The sequence below is a fragment of the Mauremys reevesii genome, linkage group 12 (assembly GCF_016161935.1).
Source record: "Mauremys reevesii isolate NIE-2019 linkage group 12, ASM1616193v1, whole genome shotgun sequence".
NCBI lineage: Eukaryota > Metazoa > Chordata > Testudines > Geoemydidae > Mauremys > Mauremys reevesii.
In genome coordinates this window covers 37,005,882-37,031,209 of record NC_052634.1, presented here as the reverse complement: position 1 = coordinate 37,031,209, position 25,328 = coordinate 37,005,882, and the positions used below count along the sequence as shown (strand labels likewise).

The 25,328-nt window shown below is 54.8% G+C and overlaps 1 protein-coding gene and 3 non-coding genes across 4 annotated transcripts in view; 1 reads left to right on the top strand and 3 right to left on the bottom strand.

Annotated features, from left to right (window-relative positions):
* LOC120375609 (zinc finger protein 850-like) overlaps window positions 1-25,328 on the bottom strand; it is a gene marked incomplete at both ends in the record, with an annotated part of 390,939 nt that overhangs the window by 178,135 nt on the left and 187,476 nt on the right. The gene's annotated exons all lie outside the window — the stretch shown is intronic.
* TRNAT-AGU lies at window positions 4,451-4,524 on the top strand. The gene has a single exon. It is a non-coding gene; the product is annotated as a tRNA-Thr (tRNA).
* LOC120376465 lies at window positions 16,623-16,805 on the bottom strand. Its single transcript, XR_005587343.1, has one exon. It is a non-coding gene; the product is annotated as a U2 spliceosomal RNA (small nuclear RNA).
* Window positions 24,995-25,066, bottom strand: TRNAQ-CUG. The gene has a single exon. It is a non-coding gene; the product is annotated as a tRNA-Gln (tRNA).

Below are 25,328 nucleotides of genomic sequence, written 5' to 3'. Positions count from 1 at the left end.
GGTGTCTCTGGCGGAGGTGACAGCACCCACCAGACACCCACTCATGATTGCAAGGAGACCCCCCTGCACAGCCCCCTGCTACGAGGGGCCAGGGGCGCCCAGCCAGGGTCAGGAGGTGAGATGAGGTCGCAGTGGCAGGAAGGGGGCAGAGCTGGGGGTGGTGCCAGGTCTGGTGCTGGCTACACGGGGAAAAACCACACTGCTCCCCCGCAATACACACACACACACACACACACACAACTCCTGGTGTTGGGAGGGGAACAGGAGAAAGGACAAAAGAAGCAAGAGACAAAGAGAAAGAAGGGGGAGAGGGATGGAGGAAAAGGTGAAATAAAAAGGACAAACAATAATGTCCCCAGTGATTCTAAGGGACAAAATCCCAGGTGAGCAATAAAATTCTGCCTCCTTAAGCTCGTGTTTTCCATGCCTAGAATTCAACTGTCACCAGATGGATCAGACTGAACAGGTTTCAAACCTCAAGGAGGCTCTTACCTTCTAAACAGGGATGGCTGTTTTCTAGTAAAATCAGGCAAAGGGAAGGAGAAAACTCGAAAGAGGTTCCTCCTGGCGCTCACGTCCGTGAACCCGAATACTCTCTCAGTCCTCAAAGAGAGACCTGGAGAAGGAGACTTGCTGAAGCAAAGCCACAGGGGTCTCTGAGGTTTCCCTGGCCCCTCGCCCCTGTCCTGCCTGGCTGATGTCAGCATCTTTCTGTGAGGTCACCACCTCCCCACCACCTTTGACCAATAGTCTGAGGTCCTGCAAAAGGCCTTTGTGATGTCACTGCCACACCCCTCCCTTGCTGTGCTAATGTCCTGCCCTGGCCAGGCACTTTGGAGGTTTGAGCTACTCCCTGTGGATCACCCCACTCAAGGAGCGTTCGTTCTAGGAAGCAAGCCGGCTAGACAGGAAAACATCAGACGCTGCTCCCAATGCTACACTCAGTTTTTCAGAAATGAGTCGACTTTATGGCCAGAAGAGACCATTAGAGCATCTAATCTGACCCCCTGCATATCACAGGGCTCCTGTATGACACAATAGCTACTTTTGGGGCAAACACATTCCAGAAAGGCATCTAGTCTTCATTAAATGACATCAGGAGACGGAGAATCCACCACTTTCCTTGGTAGCTTGTTCCTGTGGTGAATTATCCTCGCTGTTGAATATTTGTGCCTCAGTTATAATATGTAATATGTCTTTCCACCTTCCAGCCATTCGGTCTTGTTATGCCTTTCTCTGCTCGATTAAAGAGCTCTTTAATACCCAATCTTTTCTCTCCATTAAGACACTTCAAGACTTCAATGAAGTCACCTGCCAATCTTCTTTTGATCAGCTAAACGCGTTGAGCTCTTTCAATAGCTCACGAGAAGGCATTTTTCTCCAGCCCTCAGAACATTTGGCTCTTTGCTGACCCAGCTCCAATTTCACAACATCTTTTTCAAATGAGGACACCAAAACTGGAGCCTATTCCAATATCAGTCTCACTGATACCATGTCATCTCCTGTGACGTTATTGACATAAACTGTAACTGTATAGATCACCGTTGCAACCACTATTCTATATTTGCAGCCAATATTGTAGAAAGGTTGTCGTGTAAGGGGTCTGTGGAGATGTTCTGATTGGCTGATTAGAATTATGCTATCTCTAGATGTGTATCATTTTTATAGTTGAAGTTATGAATATTGGCTCTATGCTGCCAGTATTTCAAACTTGTGCTCTGCTTCCGGGGAACACTCCAGCCAGACAAGTTGGTGTCAGTTCTGCCTAGCCTGCTTGATGGCCCATTAAGGACCATCAGCTATCAATCGACCCATTGAGAGAAGGCAGATACCGCTGGAGGGACTTTGCTACAAACTGAAGCTCTATACAAAGGACTGAATGACCCATCCCAGCTGTGGATGTACTCCATAGACTTTATTTGGACCTGCAGAGTTTGCGGCGGAAGCTGTGCGGCTCTGTTCACGATGGCCGAGAAATGGTGCGAAATGGTTAGTTGAAAGAGTCGATAGAAAGAGGAGAGGACATTCAAAGTGGATTCAGGAGACAGGTGGTGCACCGTGCTGCACCGTCTGCTGGCAGCATGACGTCTGCCGTAGCTTTCACGGAGGGAGGAGCAAGTGACGGCACACACCCAGAAACATCTGCGAGAATATTTTTGCCCCAACCTTGGGATAGCTACCACAGTGCAATGCTCTGCCACTCCATGCTAGCCTCGGTACTGTGGACGCACTTCCCCAAATTCACGTGCTTTAGTGGGGACATAACATTGAATGTATGACCTCGATTCAGGAAATTCGAATAAAATTACTTTGGGGCACTTCGGTGGTGGGTCCCGGAGCGGAAGGACTCCCCGCTGCTGAATTGCCACCGAAGACCTGGAGCAGAAGAATTTCCGGGGTTTTCTGGAGCCCCCGGAGTTAGTGAAGGACCCCACTCCAGGAGCCCTGAAAAACTCTTGTGGGGGCCCCTGCAGGGCCCAGGGCAAATTGCCCCACTTACCCACCCCTCCCCGGCAGCCCTGATGGGACCTGGAGCTACTGTTATTTCAGGACTCCTGTGAGACCCTAAGCTGGTTGGTTTGCACTCTGCTCTCATTGCTTCCCTCTCAGGACTCTTTCTCCTCCTCCCTCTCTGCTGCTCTCATCCCCTAAACACTGAACCCAGCCCTTGCTGCTGCCAACGCCAACTAGCAGAAGGGCCTATAAGTCCCCTGCCTGAGGGGAGGCCAATGCATGTGGCGGGCCATAAGCAATATGATATTTTCTGTCTTATTCTCTAGCCCTTTCTTAATGATTCCCAAGATTCTCTTTGCTTTTTTGACCGTCGTTGCACATTGAGTGGATGTTCTCAGAGAACTATCCGCAGTGACTCCAAAATCCCTCACTTGAGTGGCAACAGCTATTTTTGGCCTCGTCATTTTATATGTATAGTTGGGATTATGTTTTCCAATGTGCATCACTTTGCATTTATCAACAAATCTGTCATTTTGTTGCCCTTTCACCCAGTTTTGTGAGCTCTTTTAGTAACTCTTCGCAGGCTGCTTTGGACTTAACTTTCCTGAGTAGTTTTGGATCATCTGCAAATTTAGTCACCTCGCTGTTTACCCCTTTTTCCAGATCATTTATCAATATGTTGAATAGTACTTGTCCCAGACCCCCTGGGGGGCACCACTGCATTTTGAAAACTGAACATTTATTCCTACCTTGTAATCAGTTATTTACCCATGAGAGGACCTTCCCTCTCATCCCATGAGAGTGTAATAGAGCAGAATAGGGCTTCCTTGGGTGTGGGCGTGAATTGACAATATATCAGGGGGCTGTGCACATTTATTGTCCTGGTGAAAAAGTGTGTATGATACTCAGTCTTTGCTGCTCCTGCCAGCTGTGACTGCTGAGGACATTTTCCTTCTCTGCTCCAGGGTCTCTCTTCTGCCAGATTCTCAAAAAGTCAGGCGCCCTGCAGACTATGGCAGAGCAGTTTGGTAATAGGCTGCAGGACTCACCACGTAGGAATGTAGTTGCTGTAGCACCTTGACTGTCCATGGGCCAAATCCTGCAGCCCTGGATAACCTCCCACTGATGGTGATGGGAATTGAGCCTTTGTAACTAGCTGCTGGTACCTGAGGTCTCAGCTATGGATTAAACTGGTGGCAAACACAGCTTCAGCCAAAGAAGTGAAGGCTGTAAATGAAAGAGCAAAGCCGGCCATCTGGGGAGCTGCTGCAGTCCCGTAACCACAGCTGGAAGGGAGAAGAGGAAAAACTCCCTAAAGTGCTGGGAGCAGCCCCGAGAAAAGGAAGTTTGTCAGTGAGATCAGTCGCAATAACTGTGAAATGAAGGAGTGCTTTGTCCTCTGTGCCGACATGGCTGAATTGTGTTACTTTACTGTGAGAATAAGCTTTAAAATATCCTGCTCTAATTTCAGGATGGGTCTGTAACCATAACTGGACTCTGTGGGAAGTGGCCTCTGGATAGTGATCTTTGGGCAGAGCTGGCTGAAGAGCCTTCCTACTCACCAGGAGATCCTGCTAGTTCTTCCTTGCTGAACCTAGTTTGTCTGTCAGGCTCCTTTCTTTTATTTCTTCTAATGAAAAGAAAAGACCTCACTGCACAATCCTTGTTCAAGACACAGAGACCCTTCCTTGCAGCTAAGTCTTGGAAAGCGTTAAGTGGTAAATCTGGAGCTGATGGAAAGGTTACCATGACTCAAGTTGAGCTGAAGTTGCTGTGACTGAAACACAGAGCACTAATCAGTATCTGATCACAGCAGCTGGTGGGAGAAGCACATGTTAGAAGCCCTTTGTCAACTCAGCTGTGGCTTTCTGTGCACTGAGCCAGCCTGCTCAAGGTCTGCAAGTCTTGATGGAAATGAGCAACATTTTTACTTTGGAATTTGAAGGTTTAGTCTTGGACCATCAAGTAGAATGGTTGCAAATATCTTCTTGGGGAAGGCACCATGGCTTAGCAGGCTAAAGCACCTGTCTAGTAAACAAGAGATCCTGGGTTCAATTCCCAGTGGTGCCTTGTTCTACAGCTTTTGTCTCCTCTGCTCACATTGTCCTGTGCCTTCCTAGGAAACAGAAGAGACCTCCCTTGACAATCCAAGTAATTGCTTGTGAAGGAAAAGGCTTCTTTCCAACGGAGCATTGGAGATAATCAAATCCTCTGTCTGGTGTTGATGAAAAGGCTATTGGCATTGGCAAGGAGGTTGCTTCCGCTGCAATTTGCTGTGAGAGGAGACCCTGTGTCATGCGCCCATGCAATTCACTGGGGATATCTGTGCACAGAGCCCCTTCTAGAGGGTTCTCTGCAGGGCTTGCAGGAAATGGAGAATGACTGTCCTTTCACTTTTCATGTTATTGTTGATGAAAAATGGAGCAGTTCGGGGAGAAGTCCCAGAGCGTGGCACCATGGCAGAGCTTGCCAAGAGAGCTGCTGGATAAAGAGCAGATTCAGGATCCAGCATCCAGTGCTGCCTTGCTGAACGTGCCTCCTCTTGTCCCCTTTTGGTCAATCTTTTTTGTTAACGGAGAAGCCCGACTCTGGCTAGCCATACAAATGCTTGCAAACGAAACGGGTCTTTTTGCTGACAACTGTCAAAAGGAGGCTTTGGATAAACATGGAAACAAGGTCAAGGTCAGCTGTTGAAGCTACAAGGCAGAGCACTAAGCACAGTATTACCACGGCTGGTCACAGCAGGGTCTCTGTGTGGGGGGATCCGCGGGGTACAATCCCAAACTGTGGAACTGCTCTGTCCTCTTATCTCTCCAGCCTGGGCTGTGTCTTACAATGCTGCACTAGTGACAAGCAGCAAAACCCGCTCCATGTGCTGTGATCACTCAGCCAACAACATGCAGCAATGCACCCAACTAAGTTGCATGAATGCTCTATAAGCCGCTCCTCAATTATACATAGAGAGACACCAGCATATCTCCCCAGCCCTCAGCCTTGCACCTCAGAAATGTACCGTCTTACACTGCTCAAAACCTCTTGAAAAGTGCAAGCTCATTAATTAATTCACCACTTCCTCAAAAAGAAAGTGAACATGCACCAGCCTTTTTAATCTGAGCAGCTTTCCCAAGCACTTTGAACAATTTCACAAGTAAGTATAAAACATTAAAATAAGTTTATTAACTACAGACAGAGAGATTGTAAGTGATTATAAGTGTTAGGCAGAGAGGTCAAAGTTGGTTACGTAAATGAAAATAGAATCTTAGTGTGACATTCTAGACCTTTGGGGGAGCGGCTGTAACCCCCATAGTCCTCATTTTCATATAATCGTGATCTTACATATAGAGCATGACTTGTAAGGTATCAGGGGAAAGGATATGATCTGCTGAAAGTCATTTCTCTACCCATCTATGTATACCATTCATGCATATGAAGTTATGAGAATTGTGTAGTATGGTTGTCACTATGCTGTAAGCAGTGATTAGCTGCCAAAATATTAACAACCGGTTCCCTCCTTCTCACCTCACGAGGGGGTCGTGCCCCCCCGGGAGGTCATGCCCCATCGAACCCCCCATGTTTTTGACACCCCCCCAGGACCCCTGACCTATCCCCCCCTCTCCCTGTCCCCTGACTGCCCTTTGCAGCCCCATCCAACCCCTCCTCTCATTCTTGATGGCCCCCCGGGACCCCTGCCCCATCCAACCACCCCTTCTCTCTGTCCCTGAGTGCCCCCACCACCTCATCCAACCCCTGCTCCTTCCTGATTGCCCCCCGGGATCCTTGCCCCCATTCAATCCCCCTGTTCCCTGCCCTCTGCCCGTCCTGACCCCTATCCACCCCTCCACAACCAACCAAATACCCCCTCCCTGCTCCCTGCCCCCTTACCACACTGCCTGGGGCCGGGACCGGGTCCACTCCGCTGGGACGTCAACCGGCCCTGCGGGGCCCGACTCCCCGGGCCGGGCCGGCACCGGGGCCAGAGCTGAGGGGTCTGACTCCCCGGGCCGGGCCCAAGCTGGGGGTGCTTGGCTGGGACCGGGCTGGGGCACTTGGCCAGGGCCAGAGGGAGCCATTCCGCCCCTGTGCCCAGCTTACCTGCCTGCTGCTTTTTTCTGGTTTCCCATGAACATTTGATTTGCGGGAAGCAGGGGAAGCAGAGGAGAAGGAGGGTGGAGCATTCAGGGGAGAGAAGGAGGTGAGCTGGGGCTGGGCAAACAGCTGCCTGAGCCTTTGTTAAATTTAAAAGCTTTTTAGAACCAGTTGTCCTGGAACCACTGGTTCTAAAAAGGCTTCTAAATTTAACAACCGGTTCTTGTGAATGGGTGTGAACTGGCTGGAGCTCATCACTGGCTATAAGTTGGGGGAATCAGCCATCACCTGCATAAGACCACACATGGGGAATTGCTTAATCTTGCTTGCAAAGACACATGGTGCTGGGCCCCAGATCCAACTGAAGTCTTCAGTGTCACAGTGACCAAAGGTGTGCACACAGAATGGGGATGGTGTATGTGTGGGTGGGTGGATGGATGGATGAATTGATTTCTCCATGTGTTTGTGTGGTTTTCTGCAAGGGTTTTGTGTGTGGGGGGGTGTTATTACAGCTCTGGGGGTTGTGTTTGTGGCTGTGCAAATGTGTGTGTGTTCATGTGGCTGGATTTGTGCATGTGTTTGCATCTGTTAGTAGTTGTGTTGATGTTAGCTGGATTTATGTGGGTGTTTGTGTATATTAGCAATTGTGTGTGTGTGTGGCTGGATTCATTCATGCACAGCCCCCATACCGTCGACCCCGGTGGTGATTTCCCCATCTTACAAGGGCTGGCTGGCCTGACACTTAATCCCTCTATGGAGTGTGGCAGGGGCTGCAGCTCACCCCCTGTGGGGCAGGAGGGCCCAGGTGTGGGGCACTGGGCTCCGATGCACCTGGAGAGAAGCTCAGGTGAGGCAGGGCAGGGTGTGTGGTGTCCGTTCTGTGTTGCCTGGTGCTGGGCCATTGCACAATCCCCAGCCACGCCGCAGAGCGCGCCCCGAGAGGGGGCAGGGGGCCAAGCAGACGATCCAGCACAAGGGGGGTGAGGATATGTCATTGGGGGGAGGAAAAGCCTTGGGCTGCACTGGGGGAGTGCAGAGCAGGGGTGACACCCCAGAAACCTGCAGCAAAGGGATGGACAGGTGGGGTGGGTGGATAGAAGAGGCAGCGGGACTAAAATCTAAAAGGGGAGTGTGGGGTCTAGTGGTCAGAGCGGGGAAGGGGGGTTGCTGGTCAGAATTCCTGGGTTCTATCTCCAGCCCTGGGAGGGGAGTGGGAGCCAGTGGTTAGGGTGTGTGTCGGGGGGGAGCCAGGACTCCTGGGTTCTCTCCCTGGCTCTGACTCTCTCTTGTGCAATCCCGCGGCAGTTACCCAACTCACCAGCGTGTGGGAGTGAGGGGCTGGGGCCGGGTTGTGACACAGCCCAGAGTCCCGTACTGCCCCTTTGTTACCCAACCGGGGCAGGGTGGGGGATGGCCTGGGAGACCTGCTAAGAAAGGTGCTTCTGGTGGGTCTGTGTGTGGGTCATGCTGCCCCCTGCTGGATAGACCCCTCTAGGTCAGAACCAGTCTCAGCCCGGGTCAGACCCTGGGAGCCCAGCCCACTCTGTCGCCACAGCCATGTCTATTGGTCTCCTGGAAAGGTCCATTCTCACGGGTAGCTGTCCAGTGGCAGTGAGTTCCACAGGCCTCAGCACACACTGTGTGGGGCAGGAGGTCCTTGTGTTGGGAGCAGTGGGAGTGAACTGTGTGCGGTTGTGTCTCTGAGCACAATTGCGAATATTCTGGTGTGTGTGTGTGTGATTGTGAGTGTGGCTGGGGGTGTGATTGTTTCTCTCTTTGGGGGTTGGGCTAGCATGCCCCTCTGGGTGTGTTGTGTGTGAGTGTTCTTGGGATTGTGTGAATCCCTTTCTGCGTCAATGTGTGTGTGTGTGTCAGTTGCTGCAGGATACAAAATCCTGCAAAGCCACCACACACACACACACACACACTCACAGAGTGGGGCTCAGCCCCACCAGCAGGGGGCAGCAGGGACACACACGTCTCTCCTGGGCCAGCTTGGACAATTTCCCATCACGACCGGGCACAGTGCTGGTGCCCCCACACGGGGGTGGGCAGTGACCGGGCAGGGGGGGCAGATGTGCTGGATTCAGAAGGAAGCACTTTGGGAAAATCAGTCACGGCCCTTAGCAGAGCTGAGACACAGACCCAGTGACCCCTGCACCACCCTGGGAGGGGAGTGGGGTCTAGTGGTCAGAGCAGGGAGGGTGCTGGGCACCAGGACCCCTGGGTTCTATCCCTGGTCCTGGGAGTGGAGGGGGTCTAGAGCAGGGGGACTGGGAGCCAGGACTCCTGGGTTCCATAGGGGAGACTGTTTTTTCTTGTGCTTCCCTCCCTAGAGATCCCAGCCCAGTCCCCTAGTGGAGAGTGAGTGGGAGCAGGGGAAGTTGCTCTCCCACTTCAGAAACATGATTCAACCTCCCCCCCACCATGGGCTGTGACATCATGGACCTCCCCCTCCCCCTGGCAGACAGTAGAAGCCCCGCCCCACCAGAGAAGAGAGGGGTTTAGTTGCACCCACAACAATCCCACTCATGGTTGCAAAGAAATCCCCACAAACCACTGCTAGGACAGGATCTGCTGCTTTCTTTTCACCAGGAGCTGCTCCCCGCCAGGCACCACACCCCATTCACACGCCTTTGGTGAAGATGCAGCTCAATAGCAATCACTGCCCCGAAGTGACTCCGGCGCAGGCACCCACAGCACAAACTCCCCACACCGGATTCTGTCCACACGCAGAGAATTCTCTCCGCCGGGCTCCTTCGGGTCCTCTCGCTGCTCCCCGTCCTGCCGCCAGACACTGCTCATCTGCATAGCCCCGCCCATGGACACGTGACCCCTTCTGTCGTTTTGGTCTCCAGTGAATGAGTTGCCCGCGGGGAGTGAGCCCGTCACCGCACGTCACAGCCCCAGCGCACGTCACAGCTGCCGGGCGGGGACTGTCTGTGAGCCCCGCGCTGGGGGCGGGGTTCAGGGAGAGACCCAGCCCCATAGACAGACTGGGGCAGGGAGCTATTGGGGGAAGGGATGAGGGGAGAAGGGGGGAGGGAGAGACCCACCCCCATAGACCCGTAGGGGCAGGGGATCTTGGGGTCAGGAGGGGAGAAGGGGGATTAGCAGAGACCCAGCCTGGGGTGCAGGGGAAATGGGGTGGGGTGGAGGGAGACATGTGGGGTGGGGGTGGGGTGTGTGACATGTTGGTCCAGGGAATCTGAGTCACTCCCAGGACATCGTGTGCAGGGGAGCACAGGGGCAGGAGAGAGCCCCAGCCCCACAGAGACCCAGAGGGATATTGGGGGCAGGGGCGGGGATGGAGGGGGGAGTGCCCCAGCCCCACAGACCCCTAGAGGCAGCGGGATATGGGGAGGGGGTAGGAGAGGGGATGGCAGAGAAGACACCCATCTCCATAGACCCCCCGAGGCAGGAAATGAGGGGAGAAGGGGGGAGGGAGGGATCCAGCCCTATAGACCTGTAGGGGCAGGGAGATATTGGGGGCAGGAGGGGAAGGGGGTTGGCAGAGACCCAGCCCGGGGTGCAGGGAAATGGGCTGGTTTGGAGGGAACTGGGGAGGAGAAGAGACACAGGGCAGGACACATGTTGGGACAGGGAAACTGACTCACTCCGAATACATGCAGAGCAGGGCAGGGCGGAGGCAGATCATGCTGGTCCCAGGGTAATTTCGGGGGGTTCTGGTTCCCCACTCAGCCGGGGGGCTCCCCTCTGGGCTGAGGAGCCCTGGGGTGGGGCGGGTGCAGGGGCTGGGTGTGTGTGTCAGGCTGGGGAGCTGCCTGGGCAGAGGGGCTGGAACTGGGGGGGCTGCAGCAGCCCCTGGCTTGACTCGTGTTGCCCAGGTGGGGCAGTCCCCTGCGTGTATTTACTCCCCCCAACCCCTGCATTGGGCCAGTGACCACTGGTAACCAGAGGAGTCAGTGCCTGAGGTGTGTTCTTCACCTCCCCCAAGGTGGCAGGGTGCCTGGGTGGCCGTGTCAGGCAGTGCCCTGGGGATCTTCCAACCCCTTTGTGGCAGTGAGCCCTGCTCCTGGTGTGCGTCACTCCCCCACTAGGGATGTGCACTGGTGGCCAAGTATAGCAGTGCCCTGTGTGTAGCCACCTCCCTCTCCCCCCCACCCCCAGGGTGACCAGATAGAAAGTGTGAAGAATCGGGACGGGGTGGAGGGTAATAGGCACCTACATAAGAAAAAGCCCCGAATATTGGGACTGTCCCTATTAAATTGGGACATCTGGTCACCCTATCCCCTCTACCCCTGTGCCAGGTATGGCAGGCACTGATCCCTGGCATCTCCGTGGGGCAATACCCTCTGTATATCCCCCAATTGGGGCAGTGACCCCTGCTGGTCAGGTGGGGCAGTGCCCTGTGTGTGTGTGTGTCCCCTATGTAGGTAGTGACCCCTGGTGGCTAAGTGATGCAGTGGCCTTTGATTTCCTCTTCTCTCCCCAGCCCCCTCTCTCTCTGGGGTAGGGCCCCCAGTTGGGGCACTACCCGATGTGTATCTCTACTAATTGGAGCAGTGACCTCCCCGTGGTGTGGCAGTGCCCTATTGGTATCTCCCTCCCCCTCTCCCCACACCATTGTGGTAGTGGCCATTTCAGGCAGTGGCCTATCATCCCCCGCCCCCCCCACCATTGCAGCAGTGCCCCCTGGTGGCCATGTGCAGCAGTGCCCTGCATGTATCCCCCCCAACCATTGCTGCAGTGACCCCAGGTGCCCAGTTTGAGTAGTAGCCTGTGTGTACCTCACCTCTTGGGGCAGTAATGTGTGGGGCCAGCTAAGACAGTGCACAGTCTGGTGACCACGTAGAGCAATGGCCTGTATGTACCATCTCCTCTGGAGCAGTGACCACTGGTGTCTTGGTGCTAAGATGCAGCCACCTCTGGGGTACATGGTGGGGCTGTTTACAGGCCAATGGGGACAGGCCCCCTCTTCCAGGAAGTAGGGGAATGTCTGGTGTTTGGGGCAGAGCGTTCCACCTTCTACTGAACTGTGATGCTCTGAGCACCTTTCCCCTGCATGAAGAAGACCCTGTGTGGCTCCAAAGCTGGTCCAGTAACAGGTATCACCTCACCTGCCTTGTCTCCTGGTATTCTGGCCAGTGTCCAACTTCCCCTTCGCTGTTGGTCCTCAAACCTCCTCCAAGCAACCCCCCCCCAGTCCCTTAAGCTGCCAAACTTCCCCTGGAGCCCAACCCTGGCAGGGGGGCGCCCCACCTGAAAACCCTACGGCACCATGGGAGTGGTAGTGTCCACTGCCTCCATCTCCCACCAGCCAGGACAGGCCCCACAGCAACATGGGAGTGGTCGTGTCTCCTGCTTCCATTTCTTGACAGCTGCTGCCAGGCCCGGCCCAGACTTCCCGTTTCTGGTGCGAGTCCGGAAGCAGATGCTGCCATGAGGCGGTGCTGCGAAGGGTGGTGCTGGTGTCAGGAGAAAGCAGGAGGAGCAGGTGGGGTCTGTGCTCCTGCGGGGAGGTGCTGCCCTTGCTGTGAAAAGGCCCCGCCATTAGGGGAGATGTCATCTCCCTGCCCTGCCACGCTCTGCACCAGCCCCTGCTTGTCACGGGAGCAGGGCTGGCTCCAGGCACCAGGGTAGCAAGCAGGCGCTTGGAGCGGCCAGATCAAAGGGGCGGCCCGTCCGGTATCGGGGCAGCACGGCTGGGTCTTGGGCGGAAATTCGGCGGCGGGTCCCTCATTCCCTGTCTTAGGCTTTGAGCTGCCGCCGAATTGCTGCCAAAGAGGAAGGGAGGGAGGACTCGCCGCCGAACTGCCACAGAAGCAGCAGTGTGGTTGAGCTGCCGCCGAAGAGCCACAGCTTGTCCTTTTCCCCCCTCCTGCTTGGGGTGGCAGAAAAGCTGGAGCTGGCCCTGCACAGGAGGAGCAGGCTCCAGTCTGCGGAGCTGCAGCAGGGAACCCCGCAGCCCAACACCTGTCAGGCACCCCCGTTCTCCGTGCCCCTAATCACTGCTGCCCCATCACCCATCACTTAACTTCCATTCACTGTTCCCTTTATAGACGCACAGTCTCACAGGCTGGGCAGCAAGGAGCTGATGCCGTTTGTCTCACCCCAGTGGATATTGCAGCCCTTAGTATAGAGGTTTGTTCTTTAAACATGGGGTCAATCTCCTGTGGGGTTGGGCCACAGGAGAGCCCCGTGCCCCTTCCTGTGCTTCTAACCCTGCACTGTTCACCCTGCGTCCTCCCCCATGCCCCTAACCCTGTGTCCCCCTCTGGCACCCTGAACCCCTACACCCCTAACCCTGTGTCCCCTACACCCCTAACCCTGTGCCCCCTCTGGGACCCCTAACCTCTGCACCCCTAACCCTGTGCTCCCCCCTGAACTCCCTCCAGCACCCCAACCCCTACATCCCCAACCTCTGGCACCCCTAACCCTGCACCCCTAACCCTGTGCTCCCTCCAGCACCCCAAACCCCGACATCCCCAACCTCTCGCTCCCTAACCCTGCACCCTCCAGCACCCTTACGTCCTCACCCCTAACCCTGTGCCCCCTACACCCCTAACCTTGTGCCCCTCCGAACACTAAACCTGTGACATCTGGCACCCCTACACCCCAACCCTGCACCTTCCTCCTGCACTCCTCACCCTGCCTCCTAACCCCTGTGCCCCCTCCTGTCCCCCTAACCCTGCAAACCCTCTGGTGCCCCAAAGCTCTGACCCCTAACCCCTGCCTCCTCCCGCACCCGTAATCCCTGCACTGTGCCCCATTTTCCCCTAACCCCTGCCTCCTCCCACACCTATAATCCCTGCACTGTGCCCCCTTTTCCCCTAACCCCTGCACCCCCTCCTGTGCCCACTTCGGGAAACTGACCTGGATGAACAGAGTAGCTGGCATTGCTGCTCGCTCCCCCCGCCGCCCCTGAACACTGCTCCTCCGCACATCGCTAGGGGGCTGTGAGGGGGGAGCAAGGAGCGACATCGGGGCTCCCTGCATCCAGGTCACCTTCCCCACCTGGGCTGCTGCTCTCTGTCCTCCCCTTATGCAGCCCAGGTGGGGAAGGTGACCTGGATGCAGGGAGCCCTGATGTTGCTCCTTGCTCCCCCCTCACAGCCCCCTAGGGGGGCACGGAGGAACATTGGGGGGAGCAGTATCCGCTCATCACCGCTCTCTCCCCCTTCTCTTCCCCTCCCCCCCCCCCCATGTTCCTATGCCGGGAGGGAGCAGGGAGAAATCTGGGCACCACCCCAAGCAGCACTCCCCTGCCAGCCAGGAGCAGTTTCTGACTTTACACCGGCAGCACACGCCTCTCTGCTACCGTACAGCACCGCCCTTGACCATGGTACCCCTGGGCAATGCCCTGGTGGCACCCACCCCTAAGGCTGCCCTGGCTACGGGCTTCAGAGGAGTGACCAGACCAGGCGGCCATGGAAAGCTCCAGCCCCTGTTCTCCCCTCCCAGCTTCTAGCAATCAGAGGCCAGGGACATGCTTCCATGCTGATGGCAGGTACTGCTCGATAACGATCCAAAGTACAGGGGCGGCTCCAGACCCCAGCACGCCAAATGCGTGCTTGGGGCGGCATGCCGCGGGGGGCGCTCTGCTGGTCCCGGGAGGGTGGCAGGCGGTTCCGGTGGACCTCCCACAGACGTGCCTGCAGAGGGTCCGCTGGTCTCGTGGCTGGGGTGGAGCATCCGCAGGCACGTCTGCAGGAGGTCCACCGGAGCCGCTGGACAGGCGACCGGCAGAGCGCCCCCCGTGGCGTGCCACCGTGCTTGTGGTGGCGAAATGGCTAGAGCCGCCCCTGCCAAAGTACATTCATATTCCTCATCTGAGTCAGATGCCACCAACCGAAGATTGATTTTCCTGTCTAGTGGTTCAGGTTCTGTACTGTTCGCATCAGAGTGTTGCTCTTTGAGGGCTTCTGACAACATGTTTCACACCTCGTCCCTCTTGGATTTTGGAAGGCTCTTCAGATTCTTAAACCTTGGGTCGAGCGCTGTAGCTATCTCTAGAAACCTCACGTTATACTTTCTTTGCGTTTTGTCAAATTTGCAGTGAAAGTGTTCTTAAAGTGAACAACATGTGCTGGGGCATCACCCAAGACTGCCATAAGACGAAATATATGGCAGAATGCGGATAAAATCATGGAGCAGGAGACATACAGTTCTTCATCAAGGTCTTCAGTCACAAATTAACGCATTATTTTTTTAACGAGCGTTATCAGCATGGAAGCATGTCCTCTGGAATGGTGGTTGAAGTATGAAGGCATATGGATGTTAGCATATCTGGCACGTTAATACCTTGCAACGCTGGCTACAAAAGTGCCATGAGAGAGCCTGTTCTCACTTTTAGGTGACGTATATAAGACACGGGCAGCATTATTCTAGTAAATGTAAACAAACTTGTTTGTCTTAGCGATTGGCTGATCAAGAAGTAGGACTGACTGGACTCTAAAGTTTTACATTGTTTTCTTTTTGAGTCCACTTATGCAACAAAAAAAATCTACATATGCAAGTTGCACTTTAATGATAAAGAGATTGCACTGCAGTACTTTATATTTTACAGTGTAAATATTTGTAATAAAACTATATATAGTGAGCACTGTACACTTCGTATTCTGTGTTGTAATTGAAAATGTAGAAAAACAAAAATAAATTTAAATTGGTATTCTATTGTTTAACGATGTGATTAAAAGAGATTAATCGTGATTTTTTTAAAGTTAATTGTGTAAGTTAACTGCGATTAATTGACAGCCCTAGATTTGAATTTTTCTGTCACATGCAGGACAAGCTGGAATATCTGTGTCTATTGGGTTTCCAGGAAACCCAAAGCCCGCCCATGCTAACGCATCCCCAGCCTAAGGGGAGGTTGCACAGGGCCTCAGAAACCCACTAATTGCGGGGGACAACTAATAAAAGAACAGGGACAGGAGTGCGGTCAAAGGGTCATAAGAAGGGATCCTGACGGGGACACTGAGCAGAGAACCCCGGACAGCCCCCACTGCTCCTCGAAGGCGTCAAGGGAGCCAGCGGATGCCGCCCAGAGGAACTCTGCCCGGAGACGTGAACGGACTAAGGATCGGAAACAAGCCCCGCAGTCGCAGGAGCCTGGGAATTGTGCTGTGAAATGGTTTCCTGTTCTGACATGTCCCCAATTGCCCTTTTTGCCCTAACAGGCTGCAGCGCAACATCCATGTTTTGCTCCAGCTTATTCCGTCCTCCCAGGGGCCGGGGAAGGGAAATGGCTGCAGTGGAGCCAGTTGAGGGAGGGATTATCAGGGAGTTGCTGGCGTGTTCCCGTGGCGGGGAGAAAGGGCAGTAAATACATAGGGGGTGGGAACTTCCAGGAAGGTTGGTCTGGGTGGGAGAGGGCAGGAAATCCCCAGGGTGGGGGACAGGGTGTGACAAACCTGCTGGGATTTGTTTACTGTGAGGCTCCAGCATTTCTCAAGTGTGGCCAGCAGGGGCTTTTATTGTGGCCACAGCCTCCCGGGCTGTAACTGAGGGGGAGTCGGGGGCAGCAAAGCAGCGGCTCTTCCCCCGGGGCTGCCTGCAGGGGCTGGTCCCTACCCCCTTCCGGAGTCATAAACACTGCAGGAGCCGGCAACCAGCGGGAGTTCCCCTCCTCCCCACGTGCGGTGGGGCTCAGGCTTCAGGCTTCTGCTCTGGGATGGTGGGCGGCAGGCTCAGTCAAGATACATGGAACGTAGGCTGGGTGGGGAGAAGTCTGTGTAACTCATCCAGTTAATTATTGACATACATGTGACCTCAAGTACTACCAATCTGTGTTCCCCCTACCTACCACACACACACACACCCAACCATTTCCCAAACAGACCCTCAGTCCAAAAAGCATTCAGCCTTCATATCGTTGAAAAGACTCACAGCAAACAGAAGATTTCTGGTTTTTAAAATAATCCTCCAGCAAGACTAAGAAACACATCTATCTGTAGCTTAGAAAACATTCTCAAGAAATTTTAACAATATGTTGTCATGAAGAAACCAAAGAACTAAAAAGACCTGATTTTTCAACTACTTAAAAAAAAAAACAACTTCTCAAATCAGCATCTTTAGAGTGAAACTCTTTCTGCTTTTGTAACCAGACAATTCTCCTCAGAAGGAAAGGCACTGGTCCTGGAGACACTACAATACCAGGTCAATGCATGGGGTGAACAAAGCAAGCTCCTATTCCATCCCCTTGTTTCAAAAATCAATTTAACATACAGTTCTCTAATAAAGGACCTATCAGATATTAAACTGATAAGAACAGATACAACTTACATAATGTTTCTTCAAGGTTCCCAAGACACAGACCAGGTTTTCATCTCAAGGCCAAAAGACCAATAACATCAAGACAATTGATCATGGCCCTAAGGAGCAGAGAAGCAATGCTGAGAGTTTCGGATGCTAGGCAGCCGCTCTTCCCCCACTGCTTTCTACTTCAGCACGAGGAGCTCCCAGACACACACACACACACACACACACCAAACACCATTCACGAGGCTTTGATAACTAGGTAACTAACTGATGATCACTTCCCCGAAATGACTCCACTGGAAGAATTCAAAGCAAGAGCCCTTAACACACAATTCTGTTCAAAGACAGAGAAGTCTTTCAGCCTCTTTCCTCTTGTTGGTTTCCCTGTACATGCCTAATTTGCATAAACCCACCAACTGACATGTGACTAACAATCTCTCGCTGTTTTAACTCTTACAGCAAAACAGGCCACAGAAAGCCTATGCAAGCGCTATACCGCAGCCCCAATGCTCTTTTCTGCTCCTTCTCAAACATACAGTCATCAGGCACACATAAGAGTTTTGCTCCATACCAGTCCAGTTTCTTGTCTAACCACTGCACACGTGGTATACCGTGCCCTGAGCTGATTCCCGACTTTTGCGCTCAATACAGGAAAACGAGAATTGAGAGAGAAGCTGTGCAGGGAAGCCTTCCTCAACTTGCACTTCACTCCCCAAGGGCATTTCAGGGTCTTCTGTGGACTTCAGGTTCCATTTGATTGCCAAGGTTTATGGTCTTATTAATTAGCCATCTCCTAATGCGAGGATGCTACATGTCAGACTAAAGATCGATTTTCCAAAAGAGCTGAGAAACAGAACTAAAGCTGAGCATGAGGTGTTACATTACCTTGAGCATCCAGAATCTGACTGTGCCCTGGCAAGTTCAATGCTTCCGAAAGAAATCAGACAATAAGGAGCCCATCAGGTCCCCCTGCCAGCACCCAGATCTAGTCAATCTGCAGGGAAATAAGGAAAAGGCGATGAATAAAGAAGTCAGGAAATAACAAGCAAATGAAGAACGGATTTCTGTCCAATTTATCATCTTCTCAGCTACCAATCAAAGTTAAAGACCTAAAGTCAACCTATCGGCATAAGTACAGATGGTTGAATGGAAGTTAAAAGGAGCTGCTGTGGCAAGTGTTAGGAGCCTGCAAGCAACATGCGGACCATTTAAAAATGCTGCAATTAGAGGCTGCGACAAAGTTCCTCCTCTACCTTGGTGGGTCCTGTGCTTATTGGCAGATTTTCTCACCTCAGTGATCTTCCCCTCTGGTGGAACCCACAGTCTGGGTCAACTCCTCCTGTGTCTGATCAGGAGTTGGGAGGTTTGGGGAGAACCCGGGCCCGCCCTCTGCTCCGGGTTCCAGCCCAGGGCCCTGTGGATCGCAGCTGTCTATAGTGCCTCCTGTAACAGCTGCATGACAGCTACAACTCCCTGGGCTCCTTCCCCCTGGCCTCCTCCAAACACCTTCTTTATCCTCACCACAGGACCTTCCTCCTGGTGTCTGATAATACTTGTAGTCCTCAGTCCTCCAGCAGCTACACCCTCACCCTCACCCTCTCCCTCTCAGCTCCTTGCACCTCTTGCTCCCAGCTCCTCACACGCACACCACAAACTGGAATGAGCTCCTTTTTATCCTGAGTAGCCTGCCTTGATTGGCTGCAGGTGTTCTAATCAGCCTGTCAGGGGTGCTGAAAGCCTGTGAACTGTACCCAGGTGTGTTCACAAGCATTGTGAAAACATGTAATTCCCGCTCACACTGCACAGGGGCAGCACAGCTCCGGGGTTCTCTGGAATCGCACAATAATGCCGGCTTTGTTCCCACAGCACCTGGAGCTTTTCACAGTGAGACATGGGGGTGCTGCAGCCCCCGCCGCAGCCCTCAGTCCCGCACCTCTGCTTCTCTGCAGGGAACTTGTTATGCCACGAGGTGGTGCAGGGAGACTGTGCAGGAGACCCAGGCCCACACCCTGAGCACTGCAGCTCCAGCGCTGTGTGCGGGATTCATTTCTGCTCTCTGATAAACTGCCCCAGGCTCCTCTGTCCCACTAATATTCATCCAGGCTCCCTGGCGCTGTTAGTATCTGTCCAGAGCTCTCGCCAGCCCTGCCCCAGGAGAGCTGGGCGCTCGCCCTGCTCTAGGAGAGCCAGGCAGGCCCTGAGCGGGGCAGCAAAGGGCACTAGACGGTGACCCTAGGCCAGTGGTGCCAGAACAATCTGTATAGTGGGGGGGTGCTGAGCCACTGAACCAACTGTAACCCCTTGGTGTGATGGAAACCACGTCAAGCCAGGGGCTGCTGCAGCACCCCCAGTTCCAGCTCCTCTGCCCAGGCAGCTCCCCCAGCCTGACACACACACACAGCCCCTGCACCCACCCACCCCAGGTCTCCTCAGCCCAGAAGGGAGCCCCCCGGCTCAGTGGGGAATCAGAACCCCCCGAAATTACCCTGGGACCAGCATGATCTGCCTCCGCTCTGCCCTGCTCTGCATGTATTCAGAGTGAGTCAGTTTCCCTGTCCCAACATGTGTCCTGCCATGTGTCTCTTCTCCTGCCCAGTTCCCTCCAAACCACCCCATTTCCCTGCACCCCGGGCTGGGTCTCTGCCAACCCCCCTTCTCCCCTCCTGCCCCCAATATCTCCCTGCCCCTACAGGTCTATAGGGCTGGTCCCTCCCTCCCACCTTCTCCCCTCATTTCCTGCCTCTTGGGTGGGTCTATGGAGATGGGACTTTCCTCTGCCATCCCCTCTCCTACCCCCCCATATCCTGCTGCCTCTAGGGGTCTATGGGGCTGGGTCTCTCCTCCCTCCATCCCCTCCCCTGCCCCCAATATCCCTCTGGGGCTCTGTGGGGCTGGGGCTCTCTCCCTGCCCCTGTGCTCCCCCCTGCACACGATGTCCTGGGAATGACTCAGTTTCCCTGGACCAACATTTCACACACCCCACCCCCACCCCACATGTCTCCCTCCACCCCACCCCCTTCCTCCTGCACCCCAGGCTGGGTCTCTGCCAATCCCCCTTCTCCCCTCCTGACCCCAATATCCCCTGCCCCTACGGGTCTATGGGGCTGGGTCTCTCCCTCCCCCCTTCTCCCCCCATCCCCTCATCCCTTCCCCCAATATCTCCCTGCCCCAGGCTGTCTATGGGGCTGGGTCTCTCCCTGAAGCCCCGCCCCCAGCGCGGGGCTCACAGACAATCCCCGCCCGGCGGCTGTGACGTACGCTGGGGCTGTGACCTGCGGTGACGTGTTCACTCCCCGCAGGCGACTCATTCCCTTGAGACCGAAACGACAGAAGGTGTCACGTGTCCATGGGCGGGGCTATGCAGATGAGCAGTGTCTGGCGGCAGGACGGGGAGCAGCGAGAGGAACCGAAGGAGCCCGGCGGAGAGAATTCTCTGTGTGTGGACAGAATCCGGTGTGGGGAGTTCGTGCTGTGGGTGCCTGCGCCGGAGTCACTTCGGGGCAGTGATTGCCACTGAGCTACGTAGTGACCAAAGGCGTGTGAATGGGGTGTGGTGCCTGGCCGGGAGCAGCTCCTGGTGATAAGGAAAGCAGCAGATCCTGTCCTAGCAGTGGTTTGGGGGGGATGAGGGTTTTTTTTTTTTGCAACCATGAGTGAGATTGTTGTGGGTGCAACTAGATCCCCCGTTCTCTGGTGGGGTGGGGCGTCTACTGTCTGCCTGGGGGAGGGGGAGGTCAATGATGTCACAGCCCATGCGGGGTGGGGTGGGTTGAATCATGTTTGTGGAGTGGGAGAGTAACTTCCTCTGCTCCCACTCACTCTCCACTAGGGGGCTGGGATCTCTAGGGAGGGGGGCACAGGTAAAAACAGTCTCCTCTATGGAACCCAGGAGTCCTGGCTCCCAGTCCCCCTGCTCTAGACCCCCCCACCCACTCCCAGAGCCAGGGATAGAACCCAGGGGTCCTGGTGCCCAGCCCCCTCCCTGCTCTGACCACTAGACCCCACTCCCCTCCCAGGGTGGTGCAGGGGTCACTGGGTCTGTGTCCCAGCTCTGCTAAGGGCCGTGACTGATTTTCCCAAAGTGCTTCCTTCTGAATCCAGCACATCTGGCCCCCTTGCCCGGTCACTGCCCACCCCCGTGTGGGGGCACCAGCACTGTGCCGGGTCGTGATGGGAAATTGTCCAAGCTGGCCCAGGAGAGACGTGTGTGTCCCTGCTGCCACCTGCTGGTGGGGCTGAGCCGTGTGTGTGTGTGTGTGTGTGTGTGTGTGTGTGTGTGTGTGTGTGTGTGTGTGTGTGTGTGTGTGGTGGCGGCTTTGCAGGATTTTGTATCCTGCAGCAAGTGACACACACACACATTGACACACAAAGGGACTCACACAATCCCAAGAACACTCACACACAACACACCCAGAGGGGCATGCTAGCCCAACCCCCAAAGAGAGAAACAATCACACCCCCACCCACACTCACAATCACACACACACACACCAGAATATTCGCAATTGTGCTCAGAGACACAACTGCACACAGTTCACTCCCACTGCTCCCAACACAAGGACCTCCTGCCCCACACAGCGTGTGCCGAGGCCTGTGGAACTCACTGCCACTGGACAGCTACCCATGAGAATGGACCTTTCCAGGAGACCAATAGACATGGCCATGGCGACAGAGGGGGCTGGGCTCCCAGGGTCTGACCCGGGCTGAGACTGGTTCTGACCTAGAGGGGTCTATCCAGCAGGGGGCAGCGTGACCCACACACAGATCCACCAGAAGCGCCTTTCTTAGCGGGTCTCCCAGGCCATCCCCCACCCTGCCCCGGTTGGGTAACAAAGGGGCAGCACAGGACTCTGGGCCGTGTCACAACCCGGCCCCAGCCCCTCGCTCCCATACGCTGGTGAGTTGGGTAACTGCCGAGGGATTGCACAAGAGAGAGTCAGAGCCAGGGAGAGAACCCAGGAGTCCTGGTTCTCCCCCCGACACACACCCTAACCACTGGACCCCACTCTGCTCCCAGGGCTGGAGATAGAACCCAGGAATTCTGACCACCAACCCCCCTCCCCCATTCTGACCACTAGACCCCACACTCCCCTTTTAGATTTTAGTCTCGCTGCCTCTTCTATCCACCCACCCCACCTGTCCATCCCTTTGCTGCAGGTTTCTGGGGTGTCACCTCTGCTCTGCGCTCCCCCAGTGCAGCCCAAGGCTTTTCCTCCCCCCAACCACACATCCTCTCCCCCTCGTGCTGGATCATCTGCTTGGCCCCCCGCCCCCTCTCGGGGTGCGCTGTGCGGCGTGGCTGGGGATTGTGCAATGGCCCAGCACCAGGCAACGCAGAACGGACACCACACGCCCTGCCCCACCTCACCTGAGCTGCTCTCCAGGTGCATCGGAGCCCAGTGCCTGCACCTGGGCCCTCCTGCCCCACAGGGGGTGAGCTGCAGCCCCCACCACACTGCGCAGAGGGGAGAAGGGTCAGGCCAGCCAGCCCTTGTAAGATGGGGAAATCACCACCGGGGTCGACGGTATGTGGGCTGTGACATACAGAGAAACGGTTGTTGCGCCGGCAGAGGGCAGCAGAGCATGCACACACACACACAATTGCAAACATACACAAACACATGCATGAATCCAGCCACACACACACACACACAATTGCTAATATACACAAACATCCGCACAAATCAAGCCAACATCAACGCAACTGCTAACAGATGCAAACACATGCACAAATCCAGCCACATGAACACACACACTTGCACAGCCACAAACACCCCCTCCCCACACACAAAAGCCTTTCCCAAAACCACATGCAGAAATCAATTAATCAATACACACACACACACACACAATCCCCATTCTATGCACACACCTTGGGTCAGTGTGACACTGAATACTTCAATTGGATGGGGGGCCCAGCACCATGGATATTCCCTGCACCCCAGGGCTCACAGGGGGTGGATTGGGGGGGCACAGGGGGCATGATCCAGTGCCAGCCAAGGGGGGGTTAGAGATGGGATGGGGTCCGTGGTTTGTGCACCACCCAGTTCCTGGCACAGTCTCCTTTGAGGATTTGCATTTCTTGGTAGTTTTCACCCCATCACCACTTCCTGCCCAGCCGCCTCCTGCTGTGCAAGGTGGTTTAGGGGGGGATGGGAAGAACCCAGGAGTCCTGGCTCCCAGCCCCACCTGTGCTAAGCTACGAGACTCCACTCTAACCCCAGCGCTGGGACTGGAACCTAGGAGTCCTGACATCCATCATCCTTGCCTCTAACCACTAGACCCCACTCCTGCCCTTTTAGGGAGCCAGGACTCCTGGGTTCTGTCTCCAACTCTGGGAGCAGAGTGGGGTCTAGTGGTTAGAGCAGGAGAAGCCAGGACTCCTGGGTTTTATTCTCAGTGCTGCTGTGTGACCCTGGACCTCTGTTTCTCCTCCCACTTTTAGGGTATGGAGCCTGTAAACTCTCTGGAGCATGGCCTGTCTCTCGCTGTGTCTGGGCAGCCCCTGGTGCAACGGAGGCCTTGATTCTGCCCCGGTCTCTGTAGGTGCTGCTGTTGTACAAATAAATAGTCGTTATACTAGAAGGCGTGGCAGTGCGTGAGTGCACCACCATTGCCGTGCAAGGGCTAAATGTGATTCTTTTCCCTGTGACCTCCCATGCACCCTTCCCCCACCCCGATTCTCCACCCTGAGCCCCTTGTGCCACTGCCCTCGTCAATGGCCGTGCAAAAAGCCACCCAGCCCTAGCCCTAAAACAAGAAGATGACCAAAAAACCCCAAAAAACCTCACACCAACAGGAAACCAACCCAAGCAGTTTGTGACTTCACTTTCCAAAATTAGACACACTCACACTCACACACTCTCTCTCTCTCTCAAACAGCCCCCTTTGCCAATGCATCACCTCACCTCGTCCACGGATGTCTAGGTGGGAAGCTCCATGTGGGAGCGGTGATGGACGGCACCATCAAGGTAGGTTCTGGAGATGGTCCTCCAGGTACGGGCGTCTCGGCTCCAACTGGCACTGGGCTCACGCTGGGCTGCATGCAGTTCCTTTCTCTGGTGTGCGCCCCGGCTCCACAAACGCCCCTGCCCCCTGCTCTTTCCTTCTGGTACTAAAAATATCCTCTTCCTTCGCCCCAGAGAGAGACACCCATGGTGCTGCTCAGCACACGCCTTCCCCCCCTTCCCCCATTCCCAGGAGCGTGTGGGAAGAGGGTCGGGATTGGGGAGAGCCCGTGTCCCGAGGGGAGGGTATTTTGGGGCTTGCCCCCTCCACAGAGCATGGGGGTGCCAATAGGCACCTATGGATGGTCCCCCCAAGCAGGGCCAGGACGGAAATGGGAGGCCTGTGCCCCCAACATGGAGAATCGGGTGTAACCTTACTTAACGGGTCAGTCTGTCCTTTCTCTGACTCTCCCATTCCAGCTTCAACTAGCGCTTGTGGTTCATTCGTTCTTTTTCATTCCTTTCCTTCTCTAGCTTGTATGTTCTTGCTTTCTTTTTTCCCCCTCTACCTTTCACGCTCTTGCTTTCTTTCCTTCTTTTTCTAATTTTTTTTCTCTCCCTTTATTTCTTTCTTTGCCTTTCACGTTGTTTTCACTCTCTCTCTCTCTCTCGCTGGTTATTTTTTTCACTCCCTCATTTTTCTCGCTCCTTCCAAGCCAAGTGTGTTTTCCTTGCACACAGATTTTGACAGGTTTTCCTTCTGATCAGCAAGTGGATTAAGCACGTCTTCAGTGGGGGGTTAGCATAGCAGGGAGCAGGCTGGCTGGCTGTCTTTGTGGCCATCTGCTGGTTCTCCCCTCCTCTGGCCCTGACCTCGGTTGCTCTGTAGCTTTTAAGCCTTCCCTTGGAGCTGTCAGCACCAGCCGCCTCTGCTCCAGGTGCCCAGAGGAGGAGAGGTGCTGGGCTCCAGCCTGGGACTCTGCGTCCCTCCTGCCTAGCCCTGACTATGAAGCCTGGCCCTGAAACTCCTTCCTTCAAGTGCCAGGTGGGCAAGAGGTAACATGTGGCTGCAAGTAAAATGGCCAAACTTGTGGGCATCAGGTGAAGCTGTGAGAATCCCAAGCATCTGGTGAAACCACAGGAATCAGCAACCAGGGAAGCAAGTTTCAGAGCCTCAACCCTAGTGGGCAAGTCACCTAGCAGGAGGGGGAAGACTGGCTCTTGCACAACTGGAGACAGGGAAGTTGAGTACTGGAAGCTCCAGGGCTTTACCACAAGCCAACACAAGGTCCCACTGAGATTTGAACTCAGATTGCAGGAGTCAGAGTCCTGAGTGCTGCCCATTACACCATGGGACCAGCTCATGCTGCTGTTTCTGGACATTGGTGACTCTCACGGGGCTGGCTCATGTAAGGAGCTGTTGGCCCCTTACTAAAACTTAGTGGGGTTTTTGGTTGGCTAGTTCCCAGTCCCAATAGAAGGGGGAAGGGCCAATGGGAAATCAGGACCCTGAGACTGACAATCCCCAGGGGCAATGGGGAGAGGCCAAAGCTCCAAGTTAGCCGCACTGACAGGCCGGACAGTGTAATGAGGGAGTCACCAGGCCAGGGGGTCCCATCC